This window comes from Zalophus californianus, chromosome 10 (assembly GCF_009762305.2).
Source record: "Zalophus californianus isolate mZalCal1 chromosome 10, mZalCal1.pri.v2, whole genome shotgun sequence".
NCBI classification, from domain to species: Eukaryota; Metazoa; Chordata; class Mammalia; order Carnivora; family Otariidae; genus Zalophus; species Zalophus californianus.
In genome coordinates, this window is record NC_045604.1 from 69,200,588 (window position 1) to 69,224,520 (window position 23,933).

The 23,933-nt window shown below is 47.6% G+C and overlaps 1 protein-coding gene across 14 annotated transcripts in view; it reads right to left on the bottom strand.

Moving 5' to 3' along the window:
• Positions 1–5,010, bottom strand: part of DISP1 (dispatched RND transporter family member 1) — a 176,046-nt gene extending 171,036 nt beyond the window's left edge. For 8 of the 14 annotated variants that reach the window (XM_027611184.2, XM_027611179.2, XM_027611171.2 and 5 more), the window contains exon 1: positions 4,517–5,010. The gene's annotated coding sequence lies outside the window, so the exon portion shown is untranslated. The remainder of the gene's footprint in view (positions 1–4,516) is intronic. The other 6 variants (XM_035722174.1, XM_027611186.2, XM_027611189.2 and 3 more) reach the window with 4 other exon arrangements.
• Positions 5,011–23,933: the final 18,923 nt, after the last annotated feature.

Genomic DNA, 23,933 nt, shown 5'->3' on the forward strand with positions numbered 1-23,933 from the left:
CCCCATGCATGCTCTCTCCCTCTCAATTAAATAAATAAATCCTTAAAAAAAAAAAAAGGCAGACTTGAATGAATGTAAGCAAGATCAGGTAGGTCTAAGGAAGAACATTTACAGGGTTGTTTTGAGATCAAATGAAAAGGTATAAGCCACAAAGCGACAGACATAAGAATTATAACCCCGGTCAGGATGATAAGACCTTGGAAGAGGCTACCGAGGTCTAGAAATGAAAGCACACTGGTCGTGGACTGGTCAACATTCACCACCCTTCAGTGAGTCACGTCAGATTCTCTACCAATGTACTTTCTAGCACTAGCACCGAGTGAGAGCCAATCAATTAACTGTTAGGAAAGAAAAAGAAAGTTAGCAGCTCTATTCGGAAGTATATTTTACATGAGCATTCTACTTGGGGCACCTGGTTGGCTCGGTCAGAAAAGCATGTGACTCCTGATCTCAGGGTCATGAGTTCGAGCTCCACACTGGGTGTAGAGATTACCTAAAAAAAAAAAGTGTTCTTGTTCTTAAGTGATAAAGCAAATGGGGTAAAATGTTAATAGGTGAATCCAAATAAAAGGTATACAGGTGGTTCCTTGTACTATTTTTATTTTTGCAACTCTATTCAATCACTGCGAAAGAGTCACCACTTAGGTTTAAAATATTAGGTGTTGACTCTGTATCCTTATCTGCATAGTCTTAGCTCTTGTGGCAAAGTCTAGAACTTGATAGTGCATCACTTCCTAGGGTCTGCCCTACCTCCTCCACCACTTTAATTAAGACACGTTCGCTCATATATACTGCCCGGTCTTCTCATCAATCTCCACGCTTTCTTCTAGATATTGAAAATAAAACCCAAAGCTAAAATAAACCTCAATATTTATTTTTTTATTCACATTTCAACCCTTCCCTCAAGACTTCCCATGATTCCTAATTACCACATAAACTTTTGACTTCAAGAACCTCTGCCAGGTCATTCTCATGGAGGTGGGAGAAGTAGGAGGGATTTCTCTTTCTGCTCCCTGCAGGTAATAAAGCAGTGCATTGTCTGTACGGTACTTTAAAACAATAATAAAGCCAACTAAGTCTTTCTGCTGATTTTATTATCACCAAGCACTGACAATTCTAAACAATGTCAGGGGTAAGATACTCCCAACCACCAGAGACAGCTCCCATCACCACCTCTTAACAGGTCAACAGCAACAGCTCAACAGGTTGCCTCCCCCACATCTTTTATTTGACAGTTTTTCTTTTCATTAGGATCTCAAATTAAAGCAAACCAACCAAGAAAAGTAGTAAAAGAGCAATGACTAATGGCAATCAGTGTATTTTCTATAATATCTCCAATTGTATCACTTTAATAGGAAAGTTTGTGTATAATTTAATGTGATGCCTCACTCTAGGCAAAACTAACTAGAGTCCAACCAATCATGATTTAGTATTAAAACTACTTTTTAAACAATAATAATGTAAACAAATGGTTCACAGCCATAACTGAGTGTCTGGAGGGTGGAAAATTTGCCAAGATTTATGGGATCAGACTCGGTAGAATGAACGAGGCTAGACCAACAGGACTGCAGCCCTTTTGGCCGCTCTGATCCCCCCGAGTCACACCGAGGCCAGGTCACCTTAGTCATTGAGAGAAAAGGTCTAACCCAGCAGAAGAAAAAGGACAGAAGTCCTACTAAAAGAAGGGGTTGACTATGCCTCACCCAACCTTACATTACAGACAAGGCAGCTGGGTGGTAGGTCGGCAGAAAACCAACACTCTCCTTGGAATCTCCTTGTCCAGAAGCAGTATTCCTCAGCAGTAACAAATTCTTCTGATTCCATCAAATGGCAGGGAATGGCTTTCTAACTAGGGGTACAAATAACTGAGACTGGACTATGTAATTATAAAATTGACAATCAGAGAGCACAGAACCAAAAAACTCATATAGCAAACTACTTCATATATTACAAACAGGTGATGATGGAAAAGAGACTACGTACATAGGTGTATACAAAAACAGGGTTTGGGCTATCACTGTTTTAGTAGTTCTCCCAAAGCACAGATACATAGTTTGCCATAGCAGAAACAGAAATAAAAAATCCATAAGAATAACTAGTAATTTGCTGCACCCTCATAAAAAATTTCCACTATTGGTTAAAGTGTAAAATGTATCTAAATCCTACAGAATGACACGTAGGATTTATCTATAAAAGCTTAAAAATGTACTCAATTAGGACAAAGAACAAAAATTCCAAAAATTATCCAGAACACAGAGCAAATTTCAAATATATCATTCAGACATATAACTAGAAACTTGCCACAGAAAGTGAGCTCTTGTGTTTCCAAAACAAGCACTTCCTCTACCCAAACTAAACGCTAAAGATCTGCATACTTTCTCAAGTGCTTTATCTCCCAAAAGCCAAGGGAAAAGGGAAAGAATACATTTTTTTTAAAGATTTTATTTATTTATTTGACAGAGAGAGAGAGAGAGAGAGCACGAGAGCAGGAACACAAGTAGGGGGAGTGGAAGAGGGAGATTTCCTGCCGAGCAGGGAGCCCGATATGGGACTCGATCCCAGGACCCTGGGATCATGACCTGAGCCGAAGACAGACGCTTAACAACTGAGCCACCCAGGCACCCAAGAATACATTTTTTTAAACCAAGATTTTATGGAAAATTCAGGACAAGCCTTATCAGAAAAAAAAATTGTCTAATTTAAAGAAATGAGATTAAATTAAGAGAGAGATATACAGAAATGTACACAGCAGTTAATTCAATAACTATAAGGATCAGCGTCTTTTCATTTTCTAATTTGAGAAATTATTCAATATGCTCAATTACATGTTAAAGCATTGTTTATTCCTAAGCACTGCTTTCCAACTGTGTCCCTAAATATAAGGAAATCATAACTATGTAACTCAAGCATAGACTTTCAAGCCCATCAAGAGTTTATACATGTTACTAATATTGTCATTTGAAATCTGGAAGAGAGTAGATCCTAACGGTTCTCACCACACACACACACACACACACACACACACACACACACACACACACACACAAAGATGGTTAAGTATGTGTGGTGATGATTTGCCATCACTTGACTGTGGCAATCATTTCACAATGTGTATGTATAATCTATCACACTGTACATCTTAAATAGATACAACTTGTATTTGTCAATTATACCTCCATAAATCTGGGGTTATGGGAGGGATTTATAAGCTAGCAAGACACTAAGGCAGCAATAAATATAAAACATTCTAGTTTATTTAATTAGTGCAAGTCAGACGACCACATCAGATCCAAAAGTTACCTGTACCAATACAGTAATTTGAAAAATAAAAACGTTTAACACTTGAAATAGCAAACACCTGCAACAAGCAAGCGCTCATCAGGTATCACCCTCCACCAACCGCGATGTGGTGGCGTCCCGAGCCACCCTGCCCAGTTTGTGCACCCGCTGCTCACAGCCAGGAGTCTCTGTAATTACACTTAGGGAAACACCACACGATGTAGATTGGGAAGCACATATTAATTGCAGCCAATAAAACTTATATACAACAAAGACAAAAACTGAAATTAATAATGACAGCTCCGGTAATGTTATAACAAGCCCACACACTTCACTGGACACTAAAGAAAACTGAACGTGTTTAATGTGTATATAACAACAGATCTTGGGTCATTAATATTTGTTAACACGCTGTCAATGGCAACGTAGCAGAAATAAAGCCCAAGTAAATTTTTAGGAATTGGTCGAAATTGTCTGCAGGCTTCTGTACAGTTGCGCTTTCTGGCTCAACCGAGACCTGAAGCAACAGCAGAAACGTCGTCTGTTAGGCGGAGCCCGACTGAGTCCCGCTGCAGTTGTGAAGGCATCAGGAGCTCCCCGCACGGCGGAGGCGGAAAGACAACCCGGACTGCTACCCGCTCGGGGAACACCACCGAACACGACCGCGGGTCTCGGGGGCGCCTGCACTGCGCAGTCGGGGGGTGGGGGTCCCAGCCCCGCCGCGGGGGCAAGCGACTACAAACCATCCGTGACCTGACGGGTCTGACAAAGAGAACGGCACGAGTGGCCCCGGGCGGGGGAGAGTCCACGTTTCCCCGGGAAGGCGAGCTCTCCTCCGGAGACCCGCACGGGGTGAGCACACACACGCCCCGAGGAGCCAGCACCACCTGGCGGGGGGGGTCCCACGAGCTCGGCGTCCAGCAGCGGGCGGCCGGCCCCCTTCCCGACCCGCTGAGCCCGCGCCCTTCTCGCCCGCGACCTCCCGCGACCCCCGGACGACGGCTGACCCTCCCCGCCAGCCCCCTGGGCCGCCCCGCGGCCCGCCCTGTCCGGGCCCCCGCCCTCTGGGACGCATCCCCTGCCCGGGGTCACCCGCGCCCCCCACCCCGGCTTCCCCCCTCACGGCTGCCCTCGGGGCTACCCGCGCCCACGGCCCCCGACCGTGCTCGCCTCCCTCAAGCCCGGGTCCCCGGCTCGCCCTCCGCCCGCGCGGGGTGCCCGCCCGCCGCGTCCCTACCCTGTCTCCCCGTCCCGCGGCGCCGAGACGCGTCCACTGAAGAGACGGTCGCCCGGGACCCGCCGGCCCCGATGCGGACCCGGAGCCGGCTTCCGCCTCGCGCCGGAAGGCGTTAGCAAGCGGGACCGGAAGTCCCGCCCCAGCCTGTGGGGTGGGTGCGGGGCGCGGGCAGAGAGCGGCGGGGAGGCTCCGGCGGCCTCCCCTACCCGGGTGCCGCCCGCTCGGGCGGCGGCCGGCTGAGCCGGCGGGTGCTGCGGGCCGGACGGAGCACCTGAGCCTGGCGGGAGGTCACACACACGTCCGCGGGCTGGGCACAGCGCTGGCCGGGAGCGGGCGCGGGGCGGTGCTGCGGAGGGGGCGCGGCGCGGGGAGCGGGGGGTGACGGGCGCCGGGGACTGCTGCGAGCCGAGGGCGGGACGAGGCAAGAGTGCATGCCGGGGAGACTGGCGCCAGACACAGCCCGGCCGCGTGGGGGAGCCGGGGGCGCATTGGGAGCTGGGGGTCGGGGGGCTGCCTCGGGGGCCCAGGGTGGGGGGCGCGCATCGGGGGCTGGGGCGCAGCCACTCCAACAAGGTCGAAGATCACGGAGCCAGGAGCAAGTGCCGGGGCCCGTCGGGCCACCAAGACTGCTGGACCTTGTACTAAGGAGCTTGGACTTTGGACTCCTTACAGCAGGGAGGGCAGGTTCTCTAGGGCAGTAGAGAAAGTCGGGAGTTGTGGGGTTGACTAGTGTCATGGACCTGGTCATCAAAGAAAAATACAAAGATTGTGGACAGAACATTTCACCCTTGAGGGAGCGTTTCCAAAACTGCGGTACCCAGATGCAAAAACGGCGGTGGAGGACTAAGTCCTGTAAGCAGGACCACAGGGCTCTCACCCCTCAGGTCACCCCATTGGGCAAGTCACCCCCACCGAGCGAGATGTCAGCTGAAGCCACAGGGAATCACAGAATGGGCTGAGGAGAAAACCTCACTACCCGCTACAGTAATGAAGATTGTTGGCTCTATTGAGTTTTCTTGCTTGCTACTAGTGTTTAATAAGTACCTTTTCGCACACCAAGCCCCCCTTTCCTTTTTAGAAAGAAAAAGCGTGGGGGCGCCTGGGTGGCTCAGTCGTTAAGCGTCTGCCTTCGGCTCAGGTCGTGATCCCAGGGTCCTGGGACCGAGCCCCGCATCGGGCTCCCTGCTCAGCGGGAACCCTGCTTCTCCCTCTCTCGCACTCCCTCTGCTTGTGTTCCCTCTCTCACTGTGTCTGTCTCTGTCAAATAAAAAAAAAAAAATCTTTAGAAAGAAAAACCGTGACAACAATTTTTATTTTCCTTTTGCCAGTAGCAGGGTATGTTGTAATATACACAGATAGGATTGTTACAGAAGAACGGGAAGAATGGAGGTCATGTAGAAAGTCTGTACCCCGAGGCCACAACATCCCCTCTGGATGAAGTAGAAGGGCACACCTTGGGGAGGCGAGCAGTCCATTTGTGGTTGTGTATGAAATAACCCAATCATGCAGTAGAGAGGTGTAACTTTGAAGGAATGAAAAGATTGTGTGTGTGTGTGTGTGTGTGTGTGTGTGCGCGCGCGCGCGCGCACACGCGCTAGGGCGTGCATGTGCACACCAGGGCTAGGCCACCAAGAAGTAGAATGTAACAGGCACTCCATGAAATGTTTTGCTATAGGTCATCACAGTTGTTTGTCGGTTTGTTGTATGAATGGCCCTAACACAGAGGGCAATCCACTAAAGAGCCATATATGCATATACAGGTGACTGTGTTCTAGGGTGACCAAATATCCTGGTTTGCCCAGGATTGCGGGGGATCCCAGGACACTGGAATTTTGGTGCTTAAACTGGGATAGGGCTGGGAAAAGGGAGACAGGTTGTTCCACTATCATCCAAAACTGCGGTACCCAGATGCAAAAACGGCGGTGGAGGACTAAATCCTGTAAGCAGGACCACAGGGCTCTCACCCCTCAGGTCACCCCATTAGGCAAGTCACCCCCACCAAGCGAGATGTCAGCTGAAGCCACAGGGAATCACAGAATGGGCTGAGGAGAAAACTTCACTACCCGCTACAGTAATGAAGATTGTTGGCTCTATTGAGTTTTCTTGCTTGCTACTAGTGTTTAATAAGTACCTTCTCGCACACCAAGCCCCCCTTTCCTTTTTAGAAAGAAAAAATCCCCTGTATCATCCCCTGTAAATGAGATTAATCCAGAGATGGACACATCTTAAACGAAGCCATTTAGACTCTTCCCCCACCCCCAGGAATTTAAAATATGGTATAGGAAAACAAGATAGCCCTTAGAGCAGTCACATAAAGGGCAGTGCCCTAAAGGAAAGATCTATTAACACCCTTTGCCAAGGACCCATGTCGCCTTTGATTGCAGGAGATACCCTGTGTACTTGGAACATTTTGTTGCTTGACTCGCCAGAGAAGGTTTCTGCTGCTTGCAAGCACCCACAGCGCACCCTTGTTTAAGACCATCTGCTCTCAGAGCCCCTGCCGAATGGGCGCTGAGACAAATGGTCCATACTGATCGCCACAGCAAACTGCAGTAGATCCATCACGAACCCAAATAGCTTGAGAGTTTCATGCACAGGTTTTGGTCATAACTGGAGCTACAGTTGGTCTCTCCTTTTGAGATAGAAATGTCGCATGAATCTAGAATTGGGTTAGGCATGAGCAAGATGTTGGAGGCAGGTAGAGTGAAAGGTGGGGAAACTGGAGGGAAGAGAGAAGACAGGATTAGCTGAGAGGTGTTCATCTTAGTCCCCACCTGCCAGGTTTTGTTTTCCATTCCCTTGTGAGGTCCAGCTACACTTCCTGTCCTCAAATTGTATTAAAATTCTGTGTCCTTCTGGGGCGCCTGGGGGGCTCAGTCTGTTCAAAGTGTCCGACTCTTGATTTTGGCTCAGGTCATGATCTCAGGGTCCTGAGATGGAGCCCCATGTCAGGCTCTGTGCTTAGTGGGGAGGCTGCTGGAGAGTCTCCCTTTGCCCCTCCCCGCCTCAAATTTTAAAAATCTTTTAAAAAATAAATAAAATTCTGTGTCCTTCCAATAAAGCCCCCATTTTCCTTGGGTTAGTTTTAGTAGGTTTCTATTCCCAGCAATGGAACAAGACAGCAATTCACAAGACACAGGTTGCCTGCTCACCCTACAGCATCCATCCCTTTGCACCAGAGCTGAGCCAGCTTGTCCTCCCAGGCCAATGACAGGAGGAAGATTTGCACACCTCCACTGCTGCCTGGTCCCTTCAGGAAAACTGCCTCAGGGTGCATGGGAGGGAGACAGGGAAACCATGTATTCCAAAGTCCTTGTTATGCAGAGGGGAGAACGGAAGTCCACTTGGACATAGTGGTTTTCCGAAGGTCAAACAGTTTCACCCATCCCAGAGAAAGGATTAGTGCAAAATCTTCTCCCTCCCAGTCCGTGCATGGCCTGATTTTCTGGTGTGGAGGGAGTGTAATACCCCCCCGGACGCCACTGTGAAGTCCCCAGGTGGGCTGCTGAGCTTCTTGCCACCACCGCCCCCACCCCCGGCCTCTAGCATCAGCTGGACTGCAAAATCATGACCCTGTTTCATTGTCAGTAAGGGTGGAAAACAGACATCTCGCTCGGAATCAGGAGAGAACGTTTTAAGGAAACGTTTTCTCAGTACTCACCACTGGCTCAGACAAACAAATGGGTTAATTAACGGAGCTAATAAGGTTAAAGAGTGTATTTACACTTTCTATGTATATTCTCTCTCATTCATACCTGGGTGTTTTTCTTATCTCTATTTGTTCATAAAGATCAACCAGCATCATCATCCTCAGCAGCAGTTAGGTCCACAGCTGTGCCTTGATCCCTTTGCACACAGTCACTAGTAATTTGTTGCAAAATAAACTCATCTGTAGTCGGGGGCAATCAGAACAGCATGTCCCTTGGAATACTAACCACTTAGTGTAAAATCATATTAATTAAAGATTATGTATTGAACGATAAGTTCAGCCAATGCTCTCCAATTAATAATTCCCAACTGGGATACAGAGTCCTAAAGACAAGGTATTTTTTATGAGGATCTCAATCTTCTGTGATTCAATAATACCGCTTAAAGTGAAAATTGACTCATGACATTTAAGGTGGTGTTTTCTTCCCAAAAGGGTAGCCTGGGGAATTGCCCCAGAAATGTTTCCATTTGGTTGGAATATTTAAAAACATAACCTTTGATATTTTGGTCTTTTTTTTTATTGTGGTCAAATATGTAAAACATAAAATTTACTATTTTGTCCATATTCAAATGTACAATGTTGTGTGGTCGCCGTCCCCGTCCATCTCTAGAACGTTCTCATCTTCCCAAACTGAAACTTCAGACCCATGAAACAGTAACTCTCCATTCCCCATCTCCCCTAAATCTAATTTTGGTCTAGGTTTATAGGTTTCATATCCCATAAAAATATGTGCAACACAGATTCACATCTTCTGCAAGTAAACATTTATAAATAGAAATAAAATAGGGCCTTATTCACCTCTTGTCTCCTATGGAATTCAAATGAAACCTGTGATTTCCACAGGGACACTTTGTATAATAATCAGATATTTCTACTTCAGACCTCTTTAAGACCTGCACCAGGTAATCTCACCTGTAAAACACAACAGAGAAACTTGGCACGATACTCATTAACTGGAAAATCTGGGTGGGTATGTTCTGAAGGACTTTTATACAAGCTGATAACTATAAACGCCAATCCTTGCTTGTCTTTTTGCAAAAGTGACGAGCATTCCACACATCTGATTGGAGCACAAGCCTCGCTGTGTTTTCCTCGCAATGGCTTCACAGCTAAGCAGAAATGCTCCTGCCAGAGAAAGCTTCACCTGCTTCAACCCAGCAGGGCTGGTAAAGCAAGCCTTTCCTGGTGAATAAAGGGTTCACCCCACAGTTTGGTATCAGAAGTAGACACGCAGCTCAAAATCTCACCACTAGGTAAATAATAAAATGACTTTTCAGCTCTAAGTCTCAATGATACAAACTTATTTTCTAAGAAGAAATTAGCTACAGGCTGGGAAGTTCAAGGCAAAACTCTCCCTACAAAAACAATGGATGTGTGCCTTAAAGAGGAGCGTGGCAGGGCGCCTGGCTAGCTCAATGGGTGGGGCATGCAACTCCTCACCTGGGGGGGCGTGAGTTCGAGCCCCATGGTGGACACAGATCTTACATTAAAAAGACAAAAAAAAAAAAAAAAGAGGAATATGCCTTTTGTGCAAGTCTCCTGATTAGTAAGAAGTCACTTCCTTCGGCACTCTCTTAACAACTTTTAAAATCAAGTGACACCTACAGGTTGGTTATATCTGCCTTGAGTAGACACGGCAGAATCATAGAGAGTTTGCTCTGTTCCTCTGTATTTTTGTCGTGAGACAGACCTTCTCCACATTACAAATACTCACTGCCCAGAAAAATACCCTGCACATAGAGTTGCCAGATAAAATGCAGGATGTCCAGTTAAATTTGAATTTCGTGTTATTTTTAGTATAAGTGAGGTAGGGGAGCTGAAGGGACTTCATCTTAGAAAGGCTCCATCTCTGCTGTTTCTCAGCTAGGCCCCATCTACTTGTGTTCTACGTCCTTGCATCTGAGCGACCCAAGAAGCTTTGTTCCCACTCCAGGAGGGAAGCAAGAAAGTTCATTGTCCTGAGTTCCATCCTCTGCCCCCAAACACCTGATAACATCTCAGAAGAACTGGATCCCAAGCGTGTTCCAGAACAATAGAGTCAAACCTCTGTTGACCCTGGCATCAATAGCCCCGACCTTTGGTGATTCATGAATAACATCTGTTCACCTGTCACTCGCCTTCAATTGGACCCCATCCTGGATTCCTGAAGGAGCATGGATCCTGGACCTCTAACCCCAAGCGATGGGGAGACTCCTCCTTTCTGAGTCTCCCAGACGTCTGCCTGCTCTACTCTATCATTGACATTATTCCATAGACTCTGTTCTCACTTCCTCCCGGCTTGCATTTGATTTCTAGGTTGTGTGAAGCCAAGGACCCTCCTGGCTGGTTCTGCGGGGCCCCCTCCGGGTCCTTGGACCTGGCCTGCCTGCATCATAAGTATGTCCCAAAGATTGCATGGGACAGGGCGCCTGGGTGGCTCAGATGGTTAAGCGTCTGCCTTCAGCTCAGGTCATGATCCCAGGGTCCTGGGATCGAGTCCCACATCGGGCTCCCTGCTCCTTGGGAGCCTGCTTCTCCCTCTGCTTCTCTCTCTCTCTCTCTCTCTCTCTGTCTCTCATGAATAAATAAATAAAATCTTTAAAAAAAAAAAAAGATTGCATGGGACAAACTTATCATAAGAAAGTATTTATTTATTGTTTATGTAAATTTTGAATTTCACTGAGCATCCTTATTATTTGTGAAATCTGGCAACCCTATTGCACATAAGCAAGATTCCTTAAATATAGCAATGCATTTTTTTCTCTACCAAAGTACGCATAGAGCATTAGACTGTATCACAGCAATCCACCCTTGCACACTTTCCTTAACATTTCATAATAAAAAACAGAAGCAAGACCAAAGATCTGCGAAGGGGATTGTTAAGAACTCAACGGAAAGTGTGGAAGCCTGAATCCCAGAGACAGATCTGATTTCCACGTGGTTGTAAAGTAGTAACTTACGGTGGAGGTTGAGTTCTGGAGTCTAGGATTTTACCTGAGAACTCGCTGGGCAAGTGCTTTTGAGCGAGACTGGTTGCTTCATGGTACTTACTTTTGAAGTACTTTTCTGTAGTGTTTTGTTTTTTTTCTCAAATCATGTTCTATATCTTGTATTCTTTTTTTTTCCTCGTGGCAGTCAAATAGAATTTTCATATTAGAGGAGTACAGCCCAAAAAATGTTGGAGGAATTTCTGGAAAGGGGAACCCTGAGACATTTACAATGCCAACCTCTCTCTCTGCACCCTCTTTACTGTTCACTCTAACAAAGACTAACCACATGCTGTCTGTGAGACCGTGCGCCTTCCCCCGGCCGGGGACCTGCGTGCTTCGGGCCTGTCTCCCCAACAAGGGACCTGCATGTGCCTTCCCCTGGCCAGGGACCTGCGTGGGTCGCCCAAGCCCCCAGCCCTGGGGCCTCCATGTGGAGGCCCCTGCAGGTGTCCTCTCCCCGGCTCTTGTGTCACTTTGTCACTTGAGACATCTTGCAAGCACTGTAAGCGGCTCCTCTCTACATGGAGGTGTGACCAATAATTTCTACACAGACACAGGGCTTTCCTGTCCGTCCTTTTTTATTAGCCTTATTAGCCTTTTGCTAACCTTTTTATCAACTAAGCATAGGCTCAGTCGTCTGTTCATTCAACAAGTATCCAGACAGCATCAAGTCCACTAGGCCCATCAGTAAACAAGACAACAATTCCTACCCTGAGCAGCTTGCATTCTAAAGGGGGGGGGGGACAAAAATAAACAATACAGCAATAAATAAATATGTTAAATATGTTACAATTTAACATATTTATTTATTCACATGATGATAAATGTTCATTTATTATAACTTAACATGTTTATCTTAAACCATGATAAATATTTTAGGAAAAAAAGGGCATGATGAAAGACAAGGGCAGTGTGGGGGGGTCAATTACAATCATCAGGAAGTGACACTGGAGCAGAGGGCATGTCTGGGGAAAAGTGTTCCAAGACGGAACAGCCTGGGCAAAGTCCCTGAGGCGGGAGTATGACAATGGAATTCTGGATGTCCGGCTCTGAAGCCTGCAGCGTGCTCACACGTGTCTCAGTTCTGGCTCAGGCTCAGACTGGACTCCCTTCCAGAATGACTGATTTGCTTGCATTTCTGTCTCCGCCCCCCCACCCCCCCCAGCCCTGTGGACCCTTCCCCTTTGCCCACTGCCCCTGTGAGGTTGCCCATGGGGTCATGATTGGGACATTGCTTCTTGTTTTCTGTGGGCATCACCTGGGATGACCCTTTGCCTTGGGAATGGCTGTGGGGACCAGCCCCCAGCCTCATCAGGTCCCTGGAGGGTAGGAAACTGCAGTGTTCCCTGGTTTCCCAGCCCCATGGATAGGGTGCTCCCTGCCTCCCCCGCCTCTCCCGATGTCCATCACTCGGATAACCAATGCCCTTCTCAGATTCTCTTCTTTAGTGTGACTGGTGTGGTTTCTTATTCCTGCACAGAGCTCAACAGATGAGGAAGCTAGAACTGAAGTCCCTGAAGTCACAGACTATGTTTTCTTCGGCTCCGATTCCAAGCACCCGGCATGGAGCCCAGCCAGTGACAGTGCTCCGTCAAGGTTTGCGGAATGAATAAGGCACAAATATCCTCTCTACTCAGCAGCTAAGTAAATTGAGACCAGTGACTGGAGGCGTGACATCCAGCCCCAACTTTGTCATTACACATTGAGAAAGCTGCCTCGGTTTGCCTTGTCAGAGTAGGGCAACCTTTGCCCAAGCCCCCACTCGCCTTGCAGAGGGAGTTTGTGCAGAATGGGGAGGGCGTGGAGGCACGCGTGGAGAACACAGTCGGGAACAATCAGTCCTCATGCACACAGTTGTTAGTCCATGGAGGTTATGAAACAAGGAGAGAGTGTTTAGGTTAAAATTATTTACTAAAATCATTAGCGTTTGGCCCACTGCCCACTGAAAGTCTGCCAAAACATGGGCCACTTACTGACAGGGAGCCCTAGCCAGACGCCGAGCAGCTTAGTTCATTTGCTCAGAAAATATAAAAGAACATCTCTCTGGGAGTACTCGTGGACTAGGGAAACACCACCCCCATTTTAAATGCTCGACTGTATTCCTGAAAGTAAATTGGGTTGTAATAGAAACAAAGCGAATGGTACCCTGACCATGGAGCAGGGCTGCCCAGGGCCCTGCACGCACTAAGCATGGAACAGTCGTGACTCTCCCCCATCCACGTGCTTTATTAGAGCTCCAATCTATGACGAAATCATCCTGCAGAACTCCAACCGCTTTGGATCCTGTAACAAGCAGATGAGAGACAGGCTGACCTGATGCCCTTTTCCATCCCAGCCACTGCCTCCATATAAACTCCCTTTTTTGGATTGCTGTCTTGGCCTCCAGCCTGGACTTCTGGTCGCTCGCTCAGGCCGTACTACACGTCGCTCTCGGGTGTTTTTCCAAATCTCCCTTTCTTAGTTCAAATATCAGCTTTGTCACTTACTTGCTGTGTGGCCTCAGGTAATTTGGTCAACCTCTCTGTGCGTTGGCGTCATCATCTTAAAATGGGGATGATAACAGTACCTATCTGATAAAATCGGTGCCCCAGATCGAAGTAAGTTAAAGCGGGTGAAGTACTCAGGACTAGCCTGCACATCGACACCGCAATGTAAGTGGTGGTCATTCCTGTTACACTCGCAAACACTAGCTGGCTTCACGCTGCTTTTGGGATAAAATGCAATCCTTTAGCAGATACAGATTTTCCTACTCAGAACCTCCAGCTGTCTTTCCAGACTCATCCTCCACCTTTTCCCTCTCTACTTCTCCCCATGATTACGTGTCTCTTCACTGCTCTGACAAAACCTACGTTCTTGCGAGAAAGTTCTGTGAGCTGGACCTCGAACACCATTGCCTTCGCTGTCTTTTCTTTTCGAGTGTTTTGCATGTGCTTTTCTCTATACGCGGAATGTTCTTCTGCCTCTTCCTCCATGACACACGCCTTCCACTTTCCGGGACTTCCCGACTGAGACTCTCTCTATGCAGCCCCCCAGCACCCTCCAAACAGAGGAAACAGCTCTGGTCCCCCAGGCCAACGGAAGCCTTCACGTCTCTGAAGAGCCAATAATCACAGTGTACACCACCTCACGTGGTTGTTATTTGTCTCTCCTCATAGGAATTCATGCTCCCTGGAAGGCAGGAAATGTACCAAAACCGATGATTTCGGTGCCTGGCATGTGTTCAAGAAATGTACAAGAAATTGAATTGATCACATAAAAGCAACTCGGAATGGGCAGAGAGACTGGCCTGTCACTCAGGGACTCCCGTACCACCGTTGCTGGGTGAGAGGAGCTGAGACTTTGGGCTGGGTGACTTCTGACTCCACGACTCCAAGAGAAGCTAGAAAAGTTCGTGCTGCGTGTTAATATAGTTGACTGGATGCAAATAATAAATCGGACTCCAGAGAGGGGCGTCTGGGGGTCAGCGGGGTCAGAGGAGGGAGAGAGGGCATCTGGGGGTCAGCGGGGTCAGAGAAAGGAGAGAGGGGTGTCTGGGGATCAGCGGGGTCAGAAGAGGGAGAGGCGCCTCTGGGGGTCAGTGGGGTCAGAAGAGGGAGAGAGGGGCGTCTGGGGGGTCAGCTGGGTCAGAAGAGGGAGAGAGGGGCGTCTGGAGGTCAGCGGGGTCAGAGGAGGGAGAGAGGGGGCATCTGGGGGTTAGCGGAGGCAGAAGAAGGAGAGAGGGGCATCCGGGCCGGGTCCCCTGGTTGCTGCCTGTGGACCCTTCATCCTGTTCCCTCTGGAGGGGCCCAGCGGAGACCATCCTGTCTGCCCTGCTCTGTCCCACCGACCTGCACGCAGGCCAGTGAGTGGGGGTCCAGGGTCATGCTGACCTGTGACAGGGGCGCTCACCTGCATCACAGGCCCCAGGGACTGGCTCAAACCTCCTGCTTCCCCAGGACTGGGAGCGAGTCATTAAGACAGAGCAGGACTTTATAAACGTGGCTTAAAGTTAAAAAATAAATAATTAATTAATTAATTAAAAAATAAATCGGATTCCAATATTGTCATTTCATTGTACTACTTTAAAAAATTTTTATACTAAAAAGATGTGTAAACACATGTGACAGACCAAAAGTTGGTTCTCAAGGTAATGAGCTTCGTGAGAGTTCACAGAACTCAACTGCACCAGTGTTTTGTACAAGGGGTCGTTCTTCCAACTGGAAGATCTGAAAAATGCAAATTTAATCTATTCCTCTTGCTAAAAAAAGTCAAATACAAAGGAAGAACGATGAAGTGGTGGGTGAAGAAGGTGGGTGCCACAGGGACAGAGCGAAGGAGCTGCCAGCAGAGCCAGAAGGTGGATGGTCAACAGTGAGGTGAGCAGTGAGCTAGCTGTCCAAGTGGCTCCAAATCTACAATCAGTGTGCTTATGTCAGTAATACGCAAAATGAAAAAGGTCAAGCAGTGAAAACACTGGCAGCTTTTCCTCCACAATCACACAGCAGACGTAGCCTGGACCATACCTCTTGTCATCCAAGAAGTTTCTCCATTTCAGACTTGAGGATGTCACATGCAAGTCTGACACGGATCATTTGGGAAAGCAGAGGTGAAAGAATATGCCTGCAAGGAAAATCATTCCTACTTATTTTTTTTAAAGACTTTATTTATTAATTTGACACAGACAGAGAGAGAGAGAGAGAGAGAGAGAGAGAGAGCGCACAAGCAGGGGGAGTGGCAGAGGGGTAGGGAGAAGCAGGCTCCCTGCTGAGCAGGGAGCCCAATGCGGGGCTCCATCCCAGGACCCTGAGATCATGACCTGAGCAAGGCAGACGCTTAACCAACTGAGCCACCCAGATGTCCCCCTTCCTACTTATTTTTAAGAAACAAGTGTATATTTAAAATATGGGGCGCCTGGGTGGCTCAGTTGGTTAAGCGACTGCCTTCGGCTAGGGTCATGATCCTGGAGTCACGGGGTCAAGTCCCGCAACAGGCTCCCTGCTCAGCAGGGAGTCTGCTTCTCCCTCTGACCCTCCCCCCTCTCGTGCTCTCTCTATCTCATTCTTTCTCTCAAATAAATAAATAAAATCTTTAAAAAATAAAAAACAACTGTATGTTTAAAATATTAAAATCGTTCAGGCTTAAGAAATACCCATTGTTGGTGAGGCTATGGAGGGATAGGAACCTTCGTGCTCAGCTGGGAAAGTGATCAGTACAGTACTGCAGGAAATAATATGGAGGGTCCTCAAAAAGGTAAGAATAGAAATATCATATATTCCAGTAATTCTACTACTGGGTATTTACCCAAAGAAAACAAAAACATCAATTCAGAAAGCTATGTGCACCCCTTTGTTTATTGCAGCATTATTTACAGTAGTTATGGTATGGAAGCAATGTAAGTATCTATTGATAGAGGAATGGATAGAGATGTGGTATAGATTGATAATGGAATATTACTCAGCCATCAAATTAGGAATGAAATCTTGCCACTTGCAACGACGTGGATGGAGCTAGAGGGTACTATATTAAGTGACATAACGCAATCAGAGAAGGACAAATATACGATTTCACCCCTATGTGGAATCTAAAGCACAAAACAAGAGCAGAAACAGAGCCCTGAATCCAGAGAACAGACTTGTGGCTGCAGAGGGAGGGGAGGGACAGGTGAAGGGGAGAGGGAGGTCCAGCTTCCAGGAATGGGATGGATAAGTCCCGGGAGGAGAAGCACGGCATGGGGAACACAGTCAGTGGTGTTGTCCCAGGGAAGTGTGGTGACGGACGGCAGCCGCACTCGTGAGACCGCAGTGTAACACACACTCTTGCCGTGTCACCGTGCTGTGCACCGCACACGAATGTCACAGCCTGTGCTGGCTACAGCTCAATAAAATTTATTTTTTTAATAATTCAAATTAATTCAAAAAAATTATTTTTTTAAATAAAAGAACAAAAAGGATTGAGATACTGAGACGAGCTACAAGCTCAGAACAGCACGCCAAAAGCTAAGTGACAGAAGCCCGATTTTCCCGCAGGGTCCAGAGCAGGCAAGTTGATGCAGAGACCACGCACTAGAGCTGGTCAGCATCTGGGGCTAGGGAGGTGGAGGGACATACTGATGTCGCCGTGGGGTCTCACCAGCAGCAACGTGCACCAAGCTCAGCACAGTACTGGATGCAAATTCTAGCCTCTAAAGCTGATCTAAAATTTTGGAATAAATAGTGAAAAATAAACAACTGAACTTTAGGGCACCTGGGTGGCTCAGTTGGTCAAGCGACTGCCTTCGGCTCGGGTCATGATCCTGGAGTCCTGGGATCGAGTCCCACATCAGGCTCCCGGCTCTGCGGGGAGCCTGCTTCTCCCTCTGACCTTCTCCCCTCTCATACTGTTTCTCTCTCTCTCTCTCAAATAAATAAATAAAATCTTTAAAAAAAAAAAAAACGAACTTTAAATATAAAATCAGGGACTCCTGGGTGGCGATTGGGTCCATTAAGCTAAGCGTCTGCCTTTGGCTCAGGTCATTATCCTAAGGTCCTGGGATGGAGTCCCATGGCGGGGGGGCGGGGGGGGGCAGGGTTTGGGCTCCCGGCTCAGTGGGGAGTCTGCTTCTCCCTCTGGGTGGCTCCCCCTGCTTGTGCTCTCTCTGTCAAATAAATAAATAAAATCTTTAAAAAAACCCATAAAATCATTTAGTCTTGATGTGAAATGTAGTTTGTTTTTTTTAAACAAAAATAAATGTTTTGGCCAAGTTCACCTTTCTTTTCTGGTTTATTCACAGACGAAAGAGAAAGATAAACTTTCCTGCTTTTTTCTTCCCAAGCTCCCAAGGAGATCTGTTTACAGAAGCAGAGAACATTCTTTCTGTGCATAGAAAGCTCAGCTTTCGGAGGAGCTGGGCCCCCAGGCCTCACCGCCAGCGCCCAGCAAGAACGGCCAGCCCTGGACTCCTGGGAGTGTCCTCTGACCCGCAACTGTTCCTCGAAATTTAACATATTTGAAAATAAATCAAATAGAGGTTTTTAAAAATGGAAATCTTTAAACAAAAGTGCCCAGATAAAAGTATAATATTACCCCCAGTCTTAAAGCAGTCATTTCGTACAGTTTTCAGGTGGGGGGAGATTTCTGTTTCACTGTGGGTGTGGCGTCCAGCCAGCAGATCCAAGTGTAGGTCGGGAAGGGTGTCACCCCGCAGACCGAATGGGAGGCAGCGCCCTGGGCTAAAGTTCACTAGAATCTCAGATATCCGATCCCATCACCTGTGTAAGAACACAGATTTGTCGGACCCCTTCAGGAAACTTCTATTTAAAAACTATGGTCGGGGCGCCTGGGTGGCTCAGTTGGTTGAGCGGCTGCCTTCGGCTCGGGTCATGATCCTGGAGTCCCGGGATCGAGTCCCGCGTCGGGCTCCCTGCTCGGCGGGGAGTCTGCTTCTCCCTCTGACCCTCTTCCCTCTCGTGCTCTCTATCTCTCATTCTCTCTCTCTCAAATGAATAAATAAAATCTTTAAAAAAAAATAAAAAAAAAATAAAAAATAAAAAATAAAAAAATAAAAACTATGGTCATTAAAAACAAAAACAAAACCAAAAAACTATGGCCATTGTTCTACCTTTGACATTTAGGCCAAAAGAACTTTTAATGCTGCTGGAAGGAGGGTTCTGAGAGATGTGTGATCAGCAGCTCCCCCACATTTCCTCCCTGCTCCCAGCCCTTGATCAGTGTTAACCAATAATCAAATAATCCAGGTGTCAGCTGAAGAGGAGCTGGAGAGGTCTTAAGCACTGATTTTTATTTCCCTGAAAAATAGTCCTTAAAAAAGGGGGTTGGGGCGTAGGGAGGCTTTCAAGAATTAACTCCCTGAAGCAGTCATAGTGAACTGCTGTCCTGGAGAGGGAGGGCCTCAGTTTACCGGCCAGCGCTGTGGCCCCAGGCTCATCCACCCCTTCCAGAGGGCGATGTGCAGCCCAGGGAAGCCCATGGCCCTCTGCCCGCACCCCCATCCCTCTGCCCGCGCCCCCTCTCCCTCTGCCCACGCTCCCTCTGCCTCTGCCCCCCCCCCCAACAAACCCAAAACGCCTGCAATGATCAGTCTGAACAAGGAGCACCTTATCCCATCCTTCGTGAAGGTTAAAGCTCGGAATTCAGCCAGACTGCTTCCCCGTCGTCGGCCACGCTCTGCATGTCCGCTCAACTACCTCCCCGCTACAGTCCCCGCGGGCATTCTGCCCTTCTCCAAAGGGCTCAGGAGGACAGTCTTGACCTGGAGATTTGTGTGAGCCTGACTCAAAAACATTAATTCTGGCAAATTGAGCTCCAAGCATTCACAATATACGAACCCTGTCTGTGGGGATTAACCCACCTTCATTGTGCTGTTCCCTCCACCCACCTTCGGTTGTCTTTGAACTAGGCTTTGTTCTGAGGCTATGGGGTTAGTTTTCGTTTGTTTTGGTTTTTCTGGACCTCACCCAGAGGTCAGTGATTCTTAACCTTATTTTACTCATGACCCCTTTTGAGAACAAGATGAAGGATAGGCATCTATTGCCCCATGACAAAGCACACCCACTGTTTCGTGTACAATAAGATGATCTTTTGGTTTGCGTCTTATCTTAGAAAACTTTAACCATGTAGACTACATGGACCCAATATATTAGAAACAAATATAGCCTATGTTTATAAAGCCTTTGTAATGAATGGTTCCACACAGCTCAGTCCCTTCCAGGGGCAAGTTTTGTGCGCCTGGGCTTCAGAAACACATACCGTCGGAGCCAACCCAACCCGTCTCCTCGCCTTAGGCTGGTTTCACGGTCTGCAGAGTGAAAGATTCAGGAATGCCAACCAGACCACACATTTTGCCTAAGGTTCCACTTTTCTATTACCAAAACATCATTTGAATTAGTCTTTCTTTTGAAAAATGTCTTGAATAGTTGATACTCCTCCTCCCTGCTCACACCTTCCCTGCATCATACTTCTTTATCTAGAGGTGAGGAAGAGGGAAACATGACCTTAATGAGAAAGTCAAACAGTATCTGTGAAATACCTGTGGTGTCACCAGTCCCGAGTTTCTGAGTGCAAATATGCAATGACCCGCGTTGTCAAAACAATAGTTCCCGAGTAGAACAAATCTTGAGACGTGGAAAATTTAGTGGCGCTATTATAATTACTGAGGATTATGATTGCCAATAATTTGATGATGATTGTTTAAGTGCAGTTGGGCATTTTACAGAGACATTTTTCATTTATATATGGAAAGATAAATCTAAGGAATATAGTACTTTATTTTTTTTAAGATTTTATTTATTTATTCATGAGAGACAGAGAGAGAGAGAGAGAGGCAGAGGAACAAGCAGGCTTCCAAGGAGCAGGGAGCCCGATGCGGGACTCGATCCCAGGACCCCGAGATCATGACCTGAGCTGAAGGCAGACGCTTAACCATCTGAGCCACCTAGGCACCCAGGAATATAGTACTTTAAAAAAGCCATTTCAAAGCCTTCTTGATATCATCTATTATAAACTCCCAAACCGCTCTTTCAGTCACTTTGAATCAGAAAATTCCTGAGTAAAAGGAGAGTACTCAGAAAGGGATAACAGGAAGTAGAAAGAAATGTTCCAACATCTGAAAATAGAGCAGTATTTTTGTTATTCGCCATTTCTCAGCATGCATGCATTCTTACTGGAGAACATGAAGAGAGGCCGAGCACGGAGGCACATTTGCAGGCTCGGGGTACAGCCAGAGGAAGGATGAGGGAGCACAGCTGTGAGACACAAGTTGGGCAGCAGACGGAGGCTGCAGCCCAGCCCAGCACACCCGCCTCGTCAGAGCATCTAAAGCAGGATGAATGAGTGGCTGTCAGGGCATGAGGGATCAAGGACCCAGGGGCTGGTCCAGATTCTGAGCCAGGGAGGGAGGCTCTGGCAGTGATCTGGCTGGAAGAGGGTAGGGGACTTCTCCTGGAGCTGTTTCCAAAGCAAGGCTTTATGAGTTACGACAAGTGCGAGCCATGGATTTTCCCGATTTAGGGTAGCCTGAAGAAGGCCAAGGGACCTCTGGCGGAGGGCGCCCCCTAAATCCTCCTCTGAAGCTCCTGCTAACATGCTGTCCCACTCCTTCCCTTCTCGTTCTTCTCTCAGAAATAACCCGCTGGCCACCCCCCTTCCCACCCCTCGCCTGAGCCATCTCTGTCCCCAGCCCCTCTGCGCGCAAGACCCGGCGCCCACTTCCCTGAGCAGTTCCCTTAGCAGAGGCTCACGTGTCTTTCTTTCATCCAGATACCTTAAGGCTGTTCATTAAGACCGCTTAATGAGTACGATTTATTTCAGAGAGGTTTTAGTGACTGTGTGTCATTATAACAAACGTGGCTCACATTTATTCATCAGCTTTTCCAAGGACTTTACATGAATCTACTCATTCAATCCTCACTATAATTAGAGATTCCCTTGGCCTACCCCTGGACTTCGTATAATGAAATAGTGCAGTAGGTACTCCTCTGAGTAGCTTCTTGCTCTCGACATTATGTCTGTGAGATTTGTCGACAGTGTTGGGAGTAACTGTAGCTCACTCTTCTTCATTGTGGCTAGAATTCCAACGAATTCATGAGAACAGGATCTGCCCTCGTCAGTTTACACGAAGACAACCCTGTTCAGAGCACAACAGAGCAACACAGCCTCCATTCCTATCTAATGCCAGGATTACGCATGCTTGAGTTCCCGAAGTTCTGTGCGGATACTTTAGTTACAGTTTTTAAAATAAAGCTTTTGTTAACAGGAAAGAAGAGGAGAAAATTTACAGGTCAAATTCCTTGCTTGTGACTGAGAGTAAGCAGGGGAATTCTGAAGCTGGTGTTTGGGCTCCCTCAAGCTTGAAGATAGAGCCCGATCTTAGGAAAGTTCAGGAAAAGGGACAGAAAAATCATCTTTGGAAGCAGAAGCTGTATTCTTAGAGGGTGGAAAACAGGAAGAATTAAGCTTCTAGGTAATGGTTCTCATTGCCTACAAGTCACACCTCCAAGTTCACTCTTCAGTACTGACCGTTCCTAGATCCCAGAGGTTTGCTTGCGGGAGCAGTGCGCAGCACGCGGGCTCCAAATGTGCCTGTCCCGTCCAAACCCCAGCTACTGTCACGTTCACGGACATTTGAAGACTTAGGAAGTTGGATAGTCAGCTTCTCCACATTATCCCCTTTAAAGCTAGAGTTTTGCTGCCTTAAATTTAAAAAATCTCATGGCTTTGATGGCCAAGCTGTGGCGGTGAAGACCTTTGCCAAATATTTTGTTCCCCGATATCAGGAGAGGAAACTGAAACTCTGATGAACCTATGGAACCAACAAGGTGGCCAAATCTTTCGGGATGCCAAGAGAATAGAAAAGAACCCAGTTGTTTCTGTCTCTGTCTCTGTTTTACAGAAAAGAACAATTCTATTCTCATTAAAATTTCAGGCAAAAATGAAGTTTCCTTCATCCTAGCAGACTTTCCCCCTTGTTCAAATTAAATAGATATTTATTAAGCATCCACTGTGTATAAGTCCCAGTAACAGGTGCCATAACAGATATAAAAATAAGTGAGAGACATTTCCTCCAAATTATATAGTGAAAAAAACAATCTCCACATCTACAGAAAAGCTGGAGACTATGAGCAAAAGCTACCTTGACCCACAGCGACACCTAGTGACTGATCCGCAAACAGCACTCAGCCGTGTGAAGAAGCATGGTCGCGCGCCTGACAGGTGCTGCTGGTGACAGGGACGGCTAAGGTTTGCAGGGCACTCGGTACTTTACCAAGCACTCGTCTCTGCCTTATTTCACCCGGTGACTGAGACGGATGCCGTGGAAGGTAATCGAGGCTGATGGGGTCTGGGCCGCGGGCAAGCTGGGGTCCCCTGGGCTTTCTGTCACAGATGGGAAGGGGCGGGCAGGGGGACGCAGCCCCTCAGCAGTGCTGGACAACGAGATGCATGGAGGGCTGGGCAGCCACCTGTGGGCGCCTGCACAGAGTCCCCCTCGGGGGGGGGGGACGATGCCTCCGTCTGTCTGCACTGGGGTGCCCCTGAGTGACATTTCCAACCCCTCTCCCCCAAGAGCCCCAGACCTTGGAGCCCGGCGCCTGCCGAATGACTCTGTCGGGATTTGTGGTCACAGGATGTTCCTGACACGCTTGTCCCGAGGCCTCGATGAGCTACCGTGTCTCCAGAGTTAAAAATGCCTGCATTGCAATGATTGATTGACAGTTTCTGTATCTTCTCCTGGACTCTGGCTTCCTTGAGTGAGGGTCTTCCTTGTCCCTGCAGCCCCAGCACTTGGGGATGGCACGTAGTAGGTCTGGGTGCGCAGTTAGCTTGGGTTCCAGATGAATAGCAGAAGGTTTCAGCAGTTTTCTGGAGCATGAGCACACGGAAGGGAACCAGAATATGTCACCCCAAGATATGCCACGTTGCCAGAAGGGTTAATTTGAGCTGAAGACAATGAAGAAGAAGCAGAGACAAGGGAAGTTCCCTGGTTTTTTTTGAAAACCTAAAGGCAGGACACAAATTTTCAGGTGTCCCTCCTCCCCCTCTATCAGGGAGGACAAAAGGAAATCACCAGAGGCAACTTCATTTTCTTATTTTATCATTTTTTAAAGATTTATTTATTTATTTTTTAGAGAGAGAACTAGCATAAGCAGGTATGGAAGGGCAGAGGGAGAGAGAGAATCTTAAGCAGACTCTGCTGAGTGTGGAGCTTGATGTGGGGCTCAATCCCACCACCCTGAGATCATAACCTGAGCTGAAACCAAGAGTCGTT